Source organism: Aegilops tauschii, chromosome 1 (assembly GCF_002575655.3).
Source record: "Aegilops tauschii subsp. strangulata cultivar AL8/78 chromosome 1, Aet v6.0, whole genome shotgun sequence".
Lineage (NCBI taxonomy): Eukaryota > Viridiplantae > Streptophyta > Magnoliopsida > Poales > Poaceae > Aegilops > Aegilops tauschii.
The window spans coordinates 141515948-141525564 of record NC_053035.3 but is presented as its reverse complement, the minus strand read 5'-3'; positions in this window follow the sequence as shown (position 1 = coordinate 141525564).

The following is a 9617-nucleotide window of genomic DNA, read 5'->3' as shown; positions in this document are numbered from 1 at the left end:
CTAGGAGGGGGAAAGGAAGGGGGAGAAGGAGAAGGAGAAGGAAAGGGGGGCGCCCCCCTTCCTAGTCCAATTCGGACCAGAGGGGGAGGGGGCGCGCGGCCTGCCCTGGCCGGCCCCTCTCTCTCTCCACTAGGGCCCAACAAGGCTCATTAACCCCCGGGGGGTTCCGGTAACCCCTCCGGCACTCCGGTAAAATCCCGATTTCACCCGGAACTCTTCCGATGTCCAAATGTAGGCTTCCAATATATCAATCTTTATGTCTCGACCATTTTGAGACTCCTCGTCATGTCCGTGATCATATCCGGGACTCCAAACTACCTTCGGTACATCAAAACATATAAACTCATAAAACCGATCATCACAGAACTTTAAGCGTGCGGACCCTACGAGTTCGAGAACTATGTAGACATGACCGAGACACGTTACCGGTCAATAACCAACAGCGGAACCTGGATGCTCATATTGGTTCCTACATATTCTATGAAGATCTTTATCGGTCAAACCGCATAACAACATACGTTGTTCCCTTTGTCATCGGTATGTTACTTGCCCGAGATTCGATCGTCGGTATCTCAATACCTAGCTCAATCTCGTTACCGGCAAGTCTCTTTACTCGTTCCGTAATGCATCATCCCACAACTAACACATTAGTCACATTGCTTGCAAGGCTTATAGTGATGTGCATTACCGAGAGGGCCCAGAGATACCTCTCCGACAATCGGAGTGACAAATCCTAATCTCGATATATGCCAACTCAACAAGTACCAACGAAGACACATATAGAGCACCTTTATAATCACCCAGCTACATTGTGACGTTTGGTAGCTGATACGTCTCCAACGTATCTATAATTTATGAAGTATTCATGCTATTATATTATCTGTTTTGGATGTTTGTGGGCTTTATTAAACACTTTTATATTATTTTTGGGACTAACCTATTAACCCAGAGCCCAGTGCCAGTTCCTGTTTTTTCCCTTGTTTCAGTGTTTCGTAGAAAAGAAATATCAAACGGAGTCCAAACGGAATAAAACCTTCGGGAGAGTTATTTTTGGAACGGAAGCAATCCAGAAGACTTGGGGTGTACGTAAGGGAAGCAATGAGGAAGGCACGAGGCAGGGGGCACGCCCACCCCCTGGGCGCGCCCTCCACCCTCATGGGCCCCTCGTGGCTCCCCTGACTTATTTCTTCCTCCTATATATACCAATATACCCTAAAACCATCGGGGAACAGAATAGCTCGGGAGTTCCGCCGCCGCAAGCCTTTGTAGCCACCAAAAACCAATCGGGACCCTGTTCCGGCACCTTGCCGGAGGGGGGGGGATCCATCACCGGTGGCCATCTTCATCATCCCGGCGCTCTCCATGACGAGGAGGGAGTAGTTCACCCTCGGGGCTGAGGGTATGTACCAGTAGCTATGTGTTTGATCTCTCTCTCTCTCTCGTGTTCTTGAGGTGATATGATCTCGATGTATCACAAGCTTTGCTACTATAGTTGGATCTTATGATGTTTCTCCCCCTCTACTCTCTTGTAATGGATTGAGTTTCCCCTTTGAAGTTATCTTATCGGATTGAGTCTTTTAATGATTTGAGAACACTTGATGTATGTCTTGCGTGGGATACCCGTGGTGACAATGGGGTATTCTATTGATCCACTTGATGTATGTTTTGGTGATCAACTTGTGGGTTCCGCCCATGAACCTATGCATAGGGGTTGGCACACGTTTTCGTCTTGATTCTCCGGTAGAAACTTTGGGGCACTCTTTGAGGTTCTATGTGTTGGTTGAATAGATGAATCTGAGATTGTGTGATGCATATCATATAATCATACCCACGGATACTTGAGGTGACATTGGAGTATCTAGGTGACATTAGGGTTTTGGTTGATGTGTGTCTTAATGTGTTATTTTACTACGAACTCTAGGGCTGTTTGTGGCACTTATAGGAATAGCCCAATGGATTGATCGGAAAGAATAACTTTGAGGTGGTTTCGTACCCTACCATAATCTCTTTGTTTGTTCTCCGCTATTAGTGACTTTGGAGTGACTCTTTGTTGCATGTTGAGGGATAGTTATGTGATCCAACTATGTTATTATTGTTGAGAGAACTTGCACTAGTGAAAGTATGAACCCTAGGCCTTGTTTCCTAGCATTGCAATACCGTTTACGCTCACTTTTATCGCTTGCTACCTTGCTGTTTTTATATTTTCAGATTACAAAAACCTATATCTACCATCCATATTGCACTTGTATCACCATCTCTTCGCCGAACTAGTGCACCTATACAATTTACCATTGTATTGGGTGTGTTGGGGACACAAGAGACTCTTTGTTATTTGGTTGCAGGGTTGCTTGAGAGAGACCATCTTCATCCTACACCTCCCACGGATTGATAAACCTTAGGTCATCCACTTGAGGGAAATTTGCTACTGTCCTACAAACCTCTGCACTTGGAGGCCCAACAACGTCTACAAGAAGAAGGTTGCGTAGTAGACATCAAGCTCTTTTCTGGCGCCGTTGCCGGGGAGTCTAGGTAAGCGGCACTCACACCCCGTCAACTAAGCTCTTTTCTGGCGCCGTTGCCGGGGAGGTGAGTGCTTGAAGGTATATCTTTAGATCTTGCAATCGAATCTTTTAGTTTCTTGTTTTATCACTAGTTAGTTTATAAAAGAAAACTACAAAAAAAATGGAATTGAGGGTGCCTCATATGCTTCATCTTTTTAATGTCTTCCGTGAAAATAAGGATTCCGATAATTGTGCTCAATTGCTAGAGGAAGAATGCATTAAAATGTTTGGTACTAAATTTTTGAATGATGAGCATGATTGCAATGTTGTTAGTATGAATTCCTTGAATACCCATGATGCTAATGATATGCAAAGCCACAAGCTTGGGGAAGCTATGTTTGATGAAGATGATATTTTTTGTCCCCCAAGTTTTGATGAGCAAATTTATTATGATGAAAGCATGCCTCCTATCTATGATGATTATTGTGATGACACGTATGCTATAAAAAATAATGATAACCATGAAACTTGTCATCTAGATCTTAATTTTCAATCAGATGATAGTTATTTTGTTGAGTTTGCTCCCACTACTATTGATGAGAACAAATTTGCTTACGTGGAGAGTAGTAAAATTTCTATGCAAGTAGATCATGAAAAGAATGCTTTAGGTGCTGGTTATATTGTTGAATTCATTCATGATGCTACTGAAAATTATTATGAGAGAGGATCATATGCTTCTAGGAGTTGCAATAATATCAATTTTCCTCTCTATGTGCTTAAAGTTTTGAAGTTATGCTTGTTTTGCCTTCCTATGCTAGTTGATTATTGTTCCCATAAGTTGTTTTCTCACAAAATCCCTATGCATAGGAAGTGGGTTAGACTTAAATGTGCTAGTCATATTCTTCATGATGCTCTCTTTATGTTTCAATTCTTATGTCTTATGTCCTCGTAGACCGAAAGCGGAAGCGTTTAGTAACGCGGTTGATGTAGTCGAACGTCTTCACGATCCAACCGATCCAAGTACCGAACGCCGGCACCTCCGTGTTCAGCACACGTTCAGCATGATGACGTCCCTCGAGCTCTTGATCCAGTTGAGGACGAGGGAGAGTTCTGTCAGCACGACGGCGTGGCGACGGTGATGATGAAGTTGCCGGTGCAGGGCTTCACCTAAGCACTACGACGATATGACCGAGGTGTGTAACTGTGGAGGGGGGCACCACACACGGCTAAGACAAAACTTGGAGTGCCCCCTGCCCACGTATATAAAGGAGGGAGGGAGAGAGAGGCCGGCCCTCCTAGGGGCGCGCCAAGTGTAGGGAGTCCTACTAGGACTCCCAAGTCCTAGTAGGATTCCCTTTCCTTTTCGGAGTGGGAAAGAAGGAAAGGAGGGAGAGGGAGAAGGAAAGGGGGGGGTGCCCCCACCCCTTGTCCAATTCGGTTTGGGCAGGGGGCGCACGCGCCACCTTGTGGCCCTTCTTCCCTCTCTCCACTAAAGCCCAATAAGGCCCATTAACTTCCCCGACGAATTCCCGTAACTCTCCAGTACTCCAAAAATACCCGAATCACTCGGAACCAGTCCGATGTCTGAATATAGCCTTCCAATATATGAATCTTTACCTCTCGACCATTTCGAGACTCCTCTTCATGTCCGTGATCTCATCCGGGACTCCGAACAAACTTCGGTCATCAAATCACATAACTCATAATACAAATCGTCATCGAACATTAAGCGTGTGGACCCTACGAGTTCGAGAACTATGTAGACATGACCGAGACAATAACCAATAGCGGAACTTGGATGCTAATATTGGCTCCTACATATTCTGCGAAGATCTTTATCGGTCAAACTGCATAACAACATACGTTATTCACTTTGTCATCTGTATGTTACTTGCCTGAGATCCGATCGTCGGTATAGGCAAGAGAATGGCCTCCCTTGCCGGGCAGGCGAGCCCGGCAAGGGGCGAGGCCACCACCGGAAGCAAGCAATCAAGGCTCCCCAGCAGAGCCTGCCGGGGCTCGCGGGGGCAGAACCACCCCACCAACCACTCAAGCACGACCCATGTCGTCGATCAGTGCGGTGTCAAGCCGCAAGATGATTAAGTGGCAGCCATTCGCCACATGGCGGCCATTTCCTACAGAAGAAACCCGCAGATGACACCCGTCCCACGACATGTCAAGAGAACAGATGCGGAGCTGGCAAGATAGCCGGGCAGGCCTTACCGGGCAGCCAGTGATCTGACACTAAGCAGGGCATTTAATGCACCCTGTCAGCCCGCAGAGTTAGGTATGATAGCACTGTTCGCTATCATATCAGTGGATAATGACCACTTTGCCACTGTGGTGACCCCTTAATCTATAAAAGGAGGCCCATGGCACTCATAGGAGGGGTTGGAAAGTTGATGAACCTAAGCCACCATACGCGCGTAGTCGCTGCAACCTCGAGGCAAACCATGCCGGGCAAGTGTACTTCATGTCTCCACGCTCATTCCACCAAAGCAGGAGTAGGGTCTTACGCCTCACGGTGGCCCGGACCTGGGTAAATTGCTTGTGTGCTCTCTACCGTGCTGCCGCACGCTGATCTGCTCTTTGTGCAACGCGACGTCCCCCCGGCGAACCAGCAAGGGGCCGCCCGGTCCCATAGGTGGCCGCGGATATCCTACAACATCTTTGGCGCGCCAGGTAGGGGGCTCGCTTGCACGAACCTAAAAGCGTGCATAGCGCGTCATCTTCGTCGCCATCTTCATCTTCGACGCCGCCATCGACCATGGCGCCTAAGAAGAAGAAGTCCGGCCCTTCAGCCCATCCGTCCACCTCGAAGGCTCCACCGCCCGCGGCCTCTAGTGCCTCGGAGGATGCGGGGGCGAGCGAGGACGTGAACGCTGCTAGGGGCGTGGTTGGAGCAGGTGGCGCCATCGCCACTCCCCCTGCGGTCGACACGGGGGCTGAAGACGTCGGAGGAGGACAACATCAGCAATGCCTCGGCGGTCATGCTCCACAAGCTGCGGGTGCGGGGGTCACTCCGTCTGCACCCTCTCCCCCACCGACGAGCACAACCACAACAACGGCGCTCGGTCCAGGGTGAACCATCGCCCTCCGTCCGCCCCCACTGCGGGAGCGACCGCGGCCAACGTGCCTCCTCCCGGATGAGTCGACTAGACCGCTGCGCTCGACGGAGCCACTGACCTTCGAGCACCACCGCCGCGCGACCCCGCTGCCCAGATGGTCGTCCCACAGCTACGTGGACGTGACACCCCCACTATCGCCGCCGCTGGCACCATCAGGAGCCGGGCGACGGTGCGGTCGACGTCATCAACATCTATGCCAAGCACAGCCATGGAGGCTACGGCGCAAGCTCAATTGCTGCTGAGGTATCCGCTAGCGGCCGAGCAGATGGATGAATGGCATGCCACTATCCAGAGCCTGCTCAGTTTCGCCGAGGCTGGGGGCTCACGGCGGGCTGACCCGCCATGACCTCCCCAAGCGACAGCAATTGCCCGTACTGCTGGCCGAACAGAGGGGGCCATCCCCACCGTGCAGTCCCCATCGTGGCAGCCAACGTGGGCGCATCTGAATCAAGACCCCGACAACGTCTCGATGGCCTCTTCCGAACCTCGAGCACGTCCAGGCCAACGTCGGGCCCCGGAGGATAGTTGGGGGGGGGGGGGGGAGACGCACGCGTCGTCGTGAATCGGCGCCACGACGACCTCCGCCAGACCGACGGGTGCGGCTGCCTCAACGTCGACGAGCCTGCGCTCGGTGTTGGCGAGTGCCTGCCTTTCGAGGTCGGCTACCCTGCCTTTACACGAGAGCTGCGGCAAGTTCGTTGGCCGTCCGTTCGCATGTTCCAGCCAGAGATACCTGAGAAGTACGACGGGAGGCTGAACTCGGCAGAGTTCCTGAGCATCTACACCATCGCTGTTCAGGCTGCCGGGGGAAGAGACGAGAAGGTGTTCGCCAAATACTTCCCTTTGGCCCTCAAGTCCAACGTGAGGTCTTGGCTGATGCACCTGCCGGAGAACTCCATTTCTTCATGGGCAGATCTGTGCCACGAGTTCATCGGGGCCTTCACCGGTGGCCACCAAGAGCCCGACAGGCCCAACGACCTGCAGCTTCTCCAGCAGAAGGAAGGAGAAACCCTCCGTAATTGTTTACAGAGATTCAGTAAAGTTCATAGAAATATTCCAAATATCCATCCGGTAGCCGTTATAGCGGCCTTCCAGTCCAATGTGCGCAACCGTCGCATTCGTTCTAAAATGAATGTGTGGTTGCCCAAGACTATGAAGGAGCTATACACACTGGTGGATAAGTGTGCTCGGATGGAGGAAGGAAGGAAGTTGCCCGGAGAGGAGGATTGCATCAATGGTGATTCAAAGGATGAAGATGAATCAACCAGTCAGATAAAGGGCAAGAAGTGCAGTAAGAAGCCAAGAGATAAGGTAGTGATGATTGTAGAAGGTTTGGGCACACCTAGTACCGGCAAGAAGGCTAAGGCTGAGGCCCCCGGCAAGGAAGCTGCCGCATGCGGTGCCTGCCGGGAAGCCGCTGCCGCGGAAAAAGTTGGGAAAGGTGATGGGCCGTACTGCAAGATCCATCAGACCAAAGGTCACGACCTTCAGGAGTGTTATCAGGTTGAGCATCTTGTCAAGAAACAGAAGGCAGAGTATGATAAGCGTGATAAGGAAAAAGGTCAGAATGCTGCTGGCGGTAAGGGCCGAGGCGGTGAAGCAAATCACCCCGGTAAACCCTTTCGGAACCAAGGAAAACCCGCCAGGGGACAAGAGAAGGAAATCTGTGATGATGTGAGTGATGAAGGGAATGAAGAGGAAACCAGTGAGCAGGAATTTCAGAAGGCCACTGACACCCTATGCATTGATGGAGGTGCATCTTTGCACACCTCTCATCGCCAACTCAAGCGATGGGAACGAGAGGTCAATGCTGTGGAACCAGTGCCAGAGGCCCAGAAGCCGCTCAAGTGGTCCCGCACGCCCATCATCTTTGATGAGGAGGATCACCTTGGCCACACCACTGCGGTAGGGTGTTTTCCATTGTTGGTCTCCCCAACAATTCGCAACCTCAAGGTCACAAAGGTGTTAGTGGATGGCGGGGCCGGGTTGAATCTGATTTCCCCGGCAGTCATCAACAAGCTTCAGATAGGAGAAGAAGAGCTAGAAGTCACTGGCACGCTTCAAGGAGTCAATCCCGGTAGGAGCCATCCCAAGGGAAAGATTACGTTGCCGGTGACGTTTGGGGGAGACCTGAACTATCGGACTGAGAAGATTGTGTTTGATGCGGTTGATCTCCCCCTGCCGTACAATGGGATTCTGGGACATTCGGCCCTGGCTAAGTTCATGGCAGCATCCCACTATGCTTATAATACTTTGAAGATGCCTGGGCCACTGGGAGTCATCACTAACCCATCAGATGAGAAGGATGCAATTATCTGCGTGGACAAGATGTACCGGGATGCGGTCGCAACAGAGGCTGCAGCAGCAGCAGCTCCCGCTAGGGAAAGCAAAGGAAAGAAGAAGGATTGTAGGACCTCCAGCAGGGAGTCCCAGAAGCATGCCCCCTCCGAGTGCACGACACCCATTGACGATGTGCCAGAGTGTTCCAACAGCAAGAGATCCAAGGTTACTCCACCCCAAGTGAAGAAGGTCCCGGCAGGGCTGGCTGGCATTGATGGTACTTTCACTATCAGTGCCACCCTTGATGCCAAATAGGAAAGCATGCTTGTTGCCTTCCCGCGGGCGAATATCAATGTGTTTGCCTGGAAACCATCTGATATCCCTGGTGTTACCAAGGAGGTAATGGAGCACCACCTTGCTGTCTGCCCACATGCCCGACCAGTCAAGCAGAAAGTTCGGAAGCAGGCCTTGGAGCGGCATCAGTTCATTGCTGAGGAAATCAAGAAACTAGAGGCAGCTGGTTTGATCAGAGGAGTACTACATCCTACGTGGTTAGCAAATCCAGTGGTGGTCCGGAAGGCGATTGGGAAATGGAGGCTTTGCATTGATTTCATAGATCTCAACAAGGCTTGCCCGAAGGACCCATTTCCGTTGCCGCGCATTGACCAGATCGTGGATTCCACTTCAGGTTGTGATTTGCTCTCCTTTCTGGATGCATACTCCGGATATCACCAGATCTTCATGTCCAAAGAAGATGAGGAGAAGACATCGTTCATCACTCCATGTGGTACGTACTGCTTTGTCCGCATTCCTTTCGGATTAAAGAGTGCCAGGTCCACTTTTGCAAGAGCGGTCCAGATTGGTTTTGAGCCATAGTTGCACAGAAATATAGAAGCCTATATGGATGACATCATGGTCAAAACCAAGGATAAGACCAACCTTATCCAGGATTTGGAGACATTTGCTAATCTGCGCAAGATCAACTTGAAGCTTAATCCGGAGAAGTGTGTATTCGGTGTTCCCTCCGGCAAGCTACTTGGATTCTTCGTGTCCCATCGGGGGATCGAAGCCAACCCCGACAAGATCAAGGCCATTGAGCAGATCCAAGCACCAAGGATAGTTAAGGATGTAAGACGCTTGACGGGATGCGTTGCCGCGCTAAGCAGATTCATTTCCAAGTCTGCCGAGCGTGCCCTGCCGTTCTTCAAAATTTTGAAGAAAGCAGGGCCTATGAAGTGGACCCCGGAAGCAGATGCAGCTCTGCAGGAATTGAAGGCCTACCTATCGTCTGTGCCTACCTTGGTTGCCCCCAAACCCCAAGAGCCGTTATTGCTTTACTTGGCGGCAACCAACCAAGTGGTCAGTGTGGCCTTGGTAGCACAGCGAGAGGTGGATGAGGCAGAAGTTGCCAGATCACGACAGAGTCAGAAAAGGATCAGAACAGCAATGAGTACGGCAACGAGAGCAACCCCAAGGACGTGGCAAGGAAGAAAGTGGTGCAGCACCCAGTGTACTTCATCAGCTCCTTGTTACAAGGGGCTAGATCGAGGTACTCTGGCATGCAAAAGTTGATCTTTGGCCTCATCATGGCCTCAAGGAAACTACGCCACTACTTCCAAGCCCATGAGATCACGGTTGTCACTCGTTTCCTGTTGCAAAGGATACTTCGAAACCCTGAGGCCACCGGAAGAATAGTGGAGTTGGCTTT